The sequence below is a fragment of the Melanostigma gelatinosum genome, assembly GCF_949748355.1.
Source record: "Melanostigma gelatinosum genome assembly, chromosome: 3".
In the NCBI taxonomy this organism is placed as follows: domain Eukaryota; kingdom Metazoa; phylum Chordata; class Actinopteri; order Perciformes; family Zoarcidae; genus Melanostigma; species Melanostigma gelatinosum.
The window spans coordinates 9,195,902-9,202,580 of NC_136636.1; positions in this window are offsets into that span (position 1 = coordinate 9,195,902).

The window sequence follows — 6,679 nt, forward strand, 5'->3', positions numbered from 1 at the left end:
GACAACTGCATTTTAGAAGCGCTGCCAGATTTATTACAAGGGGGAACTGGAGCAGAACAGCTCTCTGGCGATGCACCATGGACATTATGCAAATACCATGAGAGAACATATTAGCTAGTCTATCGGTTCCCCTTTAGAGATGCCTCCACCAAATTGTCTCAGAAGTCGCAGTGAGCTCCTACTGAGCCGAGGAATGGGTGAATTTAAATTAGGGTGACAGAGCAGCCTTTTGGACATTTAGTAGTGCTCTTCCCTCTTTCCCTTATTCTAAAAACAGGACGAACACAGTGCATCTCTTCATTTGTGTTAAGCAGCAATCAAATGCAAATGCCAAATGCTTGATCATCGCAAATATGCCTTGATAAAGATGCATTCAATCTGAAAAACCCATAGTAGCTCATTGAAACACATTTGGTGTAATGTCCCATAACACTTGACGTGCACATCTCCAGAAGAGCGTTTGAGCACACGTCAGAATGGTTGGAGCAGCAATGTTGACGATGGCATATATTCCAGTAATAGCCTTGATGTTTGTTTTTAAAGACGCTGTGGCACTGCATGCCATTATAGGGCTAATGATGTACGATTGTCATCTCACACATTGCAGAGTTAATTGGGCCTCTGTGATCATGCCTAATGGCTTTACCAGGGAATTATTGACACAATGATGTGGGCCGACGTGCTACAGGTAGGTAAATAAATAAATAAGCAAGCCCCCGCTGCCCCCACCTATTTCTCCCAAGACGCGAAGCTCGTCAATCTTGGCAACTGCCTCTGGAGCACCCCAGTCAGTTAACATTTTAGAAAATGGCTGCCCATTAATAATAAAGGCAGATTAACATAAGTGAATTCTGCTGCGGTGTGGGATTCAGTGGAACAGTTATTAAAGTCCAATTTGGCCCCATTAATAATGCATCCACCTTTGACTTTCTGATATCCAGATTATGTGGTATTACTGTGGCAATACATTATTTATTAACCACTTTCAATTGGGGACCTTGATGACTTCTAATTGGTAGGTGGCGGTGCCATTACGTTATCCCTGATGAGACTTGTCAATCAAGATGCATTCTCTAGACCTCAGTGTCCAACAGACTGCGCACACACACGCATACACACACAGCCAGAGCCAGGTGCCAACAGTGCCACTGTGCGGGACAGGGGCATAGTGCTCCACCCTGCAACCCTGCCAAGACACAGAGGTCTGACTCCTGTCCATCACGGCTATTTGAAGTGTTGCGGAGGGGCGGCTAAACGGCACGGGGCCTGCCGTTAGAGAAGCCTGGCGAAAAAAAGTTAATGGTTCCTGTAGTATGCTGAATGACACTGGAAGGGTGAGCGATTGTCATGCCTCCCTCCTCTCGGGGCCTATTGTCAGTCAGTCACTCAGATAGACGGACGGTGGCACAAATTCAGCCATACACATACACACAGCACTACTGTATGCACGCTATACACTCTATATACACTTGGACAAGTGTATATATGCGAGCAGAAACATGCCAACATGCATAATACATGTTTTTAGATATGCAAACACATCATGCAGAAGAAACAAGGCTGTCAGCTTGCAAGGAAAGCATGCCCTTACTTTTCCGATGTCACAATTTGCTGTGAGACAATGACAACACAGTTCAGTTCAACTTCAGGCTATTACAATCATGCTGAATAGCATGTCATCCTGTCCAGCATGTTGCCATTTTATTGCATGGTAGATCAGCCCAAACTAATTTGAAACTGGATGACAATAACTTGCCGAAGCGCGTTCTTGCTGCACAGAAATGACTGAGTAACAATTTGTGCGCAGCAGAGTACAGAGCGAATGGAAAAAGAAAGAACGAGCATGAATGAATTCTGCTCCCCTGAGTGCTGGCAAGAAATGGAATCGAGATAAAAAAGGAGGAAGTGAGATATCTTGGTAAATACACTGGAATTGGATACACACAGCCAGGCACGTACAAAGCCCTCTCCCGCACACACACCTACATCGTACCCTCACAAACACACAGAACCAGCTGAACATACAGTTTTAGGTGCACACCCCCTGAGAAATGTAAGCAATGCACATATTTAAACACAAATAAGTAATCTTTAGGAACCTACCTGGGCCTTATTAATTGATATTTTGGGCTCCATGCGGGAGATTTTCTGGCAAATAAAAGGGACCTCATGTTGAATCTGGCAAGCAGTACATCCCAAGAGCTGCAGTAGCACCAGCTGTGCGTGACTCAGAGATATTTAGCAGCTCTGTTAACAAGTAGGGATATGGTGCAAAGTGTTCTTGATCGGCACTTTTAATCCCTACATCAGTTTGTGACCACTGAAGTAACGGTTATCTGCTGGTAATACGTTCCTTTCATGCAGAAATCAATGATATTTAATAGGAATAGGGACTGGTAATGCACAGCAGCAGAACAAGAAATAAAATGCAAGAGTAAAAGTGCAGATATCCAAGCTGCCAATAATGTGGAGGAGAGGAAAAGACTATGCACCCACTAGATTGTAACTCCCTTTTTGAAAAGCAACCAGATGTTTCGATCCGATGTGTAGATGAACGCATATGTTCTCAAACTGTGTCAGGAAACATGCTTTCATTAACATTTCGGGCAGCTTAATTTAGCAGACCATCTCTGTTTCAGCATTATTACAAATTTAACTGAGTATTGATACATATTTGCCAGTTTATTAGGTACACCAAGCTAAAACTGATGCAATACAGCCCTGCAGGTCTGCAATACATCCATCTACATGAAGGTTATTATCTTGTTTTAGAAAGAAACCCAGATTATCATTATTATCATTAATATGTTTTCTTCTAAAGATGTCATGGTCTTGGGATTTTCCACCTTTTGATTGTGAGTGTCTGCCCCGCCCTGCTTTGTTCCACCTGTGTGTAATCACCCTGCTCTCCTTGTGTATTTAGTTTGTGTGTTTTCCCACGTTCAGTGTCAGGTCATCTGCTTCTGTTCCCGGTGTCAAGCGTTCAGCCCTATTTCCGAGTGGTTTAGGATTTTCTTCTTCTTCTAGTTTGTTTATGCACACTCAGCAATTTTTCTGTGTTTGGGTCCAAACCTGCTTTCCTGAGATTGTGACAAAAGGGCATTCTTATTACATGTTTGTACATCTATGATATGTCAGTAATGGATGTGTTAACATTAGGGAAAGTATATATTCTTTATTTACAAGACAGAACTTTAACTCTTGTCACATTAATGATGGACTTATCATTTTCATATATTTATAGTGTGATTAATGGCTGTCTTTCATGTTTAATTAATCATTAACTAATAGTTTGTTAAGGTCTTGTTAGCGACATTATTATAAAATGTTACCATTAATATTCATGTCCACTGAATATTCATGTCCATCCTCGCCCATCAGTATGCCTGGTAGGCGCCAGTAGAAGGCCAGCACTTATAATTGGCAATCTTTTCCTGTTGGTTGACAGTATAGAAGAGTCATTTCCTTGCATTTAAATCTGCGAGTCACACAAAGCCGGCTTGTCAACTTTCCACTTCATTACAGGTCAAGCAATAGACTCATTTCTCTCAGGCGCGTCGCTCCCATAATTGTTTTCTACCTCTCCTTTCGTAGCCAATTTACATGTGCTTCCTTGCTGAGCGTAAAAGAGACAGAGAGGGAAAGATGAAAATGCTCTTGCTTTTCACTTCCACTCACCGTCCATTAACGACTTGACACATGGAATGCAAAAAGTAATATGAATTGTGTTCCCCTTTCTGTAGCAGTTGCTTTGAGGCATATGATACAGTATGTTGAACTGAGCTGAGAATTCGAGAGGGCATTACGATGTAGGGGACAGAGAAGAATGGGATGAAAGCAGGTTTGGAAAGGTATAGGCTGCATGCAGCACACAGTCACAAAATAAGAGGCTTGAGTGCATATTTCCATGTAAAACTATATACTCCATAATTGTGAAATGGAGTTTATAGGCTAATTATCACAAGTTCTCAAAGATGTACTCAACATTGCATGCAACTAATTGCAAAATAAGCTATCCTGCTATATCTTTGTAATCAGGCCTTGGCCAACTATTCATTTATTTAAAAATGTATTTCAGGGACCACTTATAATCAACATATTTGAATAATCTGATGCATCATACAGAGATATAGCTATAAAGCCCATTTTTATCACCAGTCTATCAGCAGAGTGCAGGTGCATTTGCTTATAAATGAAGATGGCCTCAGTTGAGGCACTGATACTTTGCATGCAGATGTATTGATCTGATAAAATATCCTTTTTTTTGTAAAAAACGGAGCGCAAAAGGGGAGACTGAGTTAACACAAAGTGATACATTACAACTATAAACCAAAACATACCACCTGCAAAATCAAGTCTGTCCCCAGTACACCCACAGGCTGCCACCAGGAAACCCTACACAGAGGCATTATTACAACCTTAGTGAAATATTAAAAAACGGCAAAAGTCATAAATACTAATACTCTCTAATTATTTGGTAAGGGACTGAAAATAAGACAAACCATGTCGGTTAAATTAGCCTAACATAAAAGTAAAATAATTACAATTGCACATACCCTCTGGCTTAGGCATGTATTTCAAAATGAAAACCTGATATTTAGGTCCAAACAGCCAAGCCAAGAGTCTGCGTGTCCTCAAGGAACAAATACTAAAATACTATTAGCCAACCAATGTTTACTTTCATGACATACTTCTGCCTTTCCAACCAAAATAACTCTGTTTCGTTTTTTCTCTTTCCTTTTTCAGTTTTAAGAAATCAAGAATTGTTGACATGTTCCTCACAGCTTCCGAACCAACGCTCATGATCAGTAACCTTTTTGAGAAGGCACGTGTCAGCTGGGGTGTAGCCTCAGAGCCTATGAAGCTGTCATAGGTTCTACACCCACAGTGAAGTATAAATCCAGCTTAACGCTAACCCTAACCACAACTCTAACCCTTGAGGCTAAACCTAACCCTGATCAAGACTCAACGCTAGAATATAGTGTTTTGCCTTGTCGGCACAGAGTTCTGTCAGAGTTATACAAGTATACATGAGGATTTTCAATTCTCTGTCAACTCTTTTGTTGCTCAGAATGTTCTCTCATCATTTTGTAAATCACGTTTATGCAGTAACGCTTATACAGCAGCCCTGTATTATTCTCTCTGTCACTCTTCTGTGTCTATGAATCTTCATCCATCTGAAGTCATAGTGCTGCGATTATCGTGTCCCCTCTCCTCTGAAAATCTCTCTCAGCCTCTTTCCATCCCACACTCCTCCTCTGTGTCTCAGAACCCCATTTCTTGATGCCAACTGGCAGTGGTAAGCGAAGACAAGTTTCTCGTATGTCACCCTATGCACAGACTGCATGATAATGCTAATTCACCACGACAACAATTTAGCATCGTTACCATAAATGCCCGACATGTACCCAAACAGCCCCCATCGTGATTGGCACCACAATTACACAAAGACAGGAGCTGACAAACTGAAATGTAATGCAAGCAAACCTTACCACGGATTGCATCAGCAGCACAGAATCAACTGCAACAGGCCTCTTTAAAGCAAATTTGGCAAAGCAGAAGAAAGAGTCGCTGTTGTAGCACATATGTGCATTTAAAGACTTCTTCACTCAAATGATTGCCAGAAGGTATGAAAGGATTTGAAGCCTTGGTTTGCCTGTCATTGCTGTCTTATTCTTGCCGTTTCCAAAAAGTAGTCTGGCACTCACTTACAGTATCAAAGCTCTGTTTTTCTGCCTTTTTTTAAAAAAGTCTGATGTGTGCATGTTTCATCAGCGAGGAATGAATTTCAGCCCGGTCTTGTGCATTTTTATCATTGACAAGCATGTGTGTCTCTTTTATGGCACATTCCTGCTGTTTTGGTTAACTCGTAACAAACTACTGTTGTCAAACAACTGATGGAAGCTTTTCATTTTTCCATTTCACCCAACCACAAGGCTGTTTTTTTCTGGCTGTACTGCGGCAAGACCTTCACAAGGCCGAGCTTTTAATTGCTTCTTTGCAGGGGGCTCATCTTGACAGTGCCTCACATCCTTTCTTCCGTGGAAAAAAAAAGGGAGAGAGAGAAATCTTAGAAACAGCAGCAAAAAGGATTTCTGCCTACGCTTGATCTCCCCTGTGGAGTTTGTCAAACAAAAGAAGATCCTTTAATTTGGTCACAACAGGGGCCTTCCACTATACTCCGCACGCAGAAATTCTGGCAAGAAAAGCCAGCGCTCCGCCTAATGTCCCAAATGAGGTGTCTGACCTCTCAAAGTTCATGACCATGACTGTGAATATATTCTAGTCAACATGTATTTTATAACAATGTCATCTCCTCTTTTGTTGTCATCAGACACAAGAAAAGGAAAACATGATGTATTTCTTCCATGTTTTATGATGAGCTGCATATTTTCACCAGGCTTACCAAACCATCTGGGTCTTGCAGCATTTCACCTTTTCTCTTCTCCTCACTGCTAGGCTCGCAACTGCACCATGGTCTTCGGCAAGTCTCCATGGGAACTGGCACACAGGAAATTGTCTCTCATAACCAGAGCTCCTTAGGTGAGAGGGGCTTAAGATCTCAAAATAGTATCGAGTGATACGGGAATTACTGGCAATCTGTGTGGTCTCAGTGACGCAAGAATGAAACGCAGGCTGTGTATGCATGTGCCAGTTTTAATCAAAGTAATGAGTTATA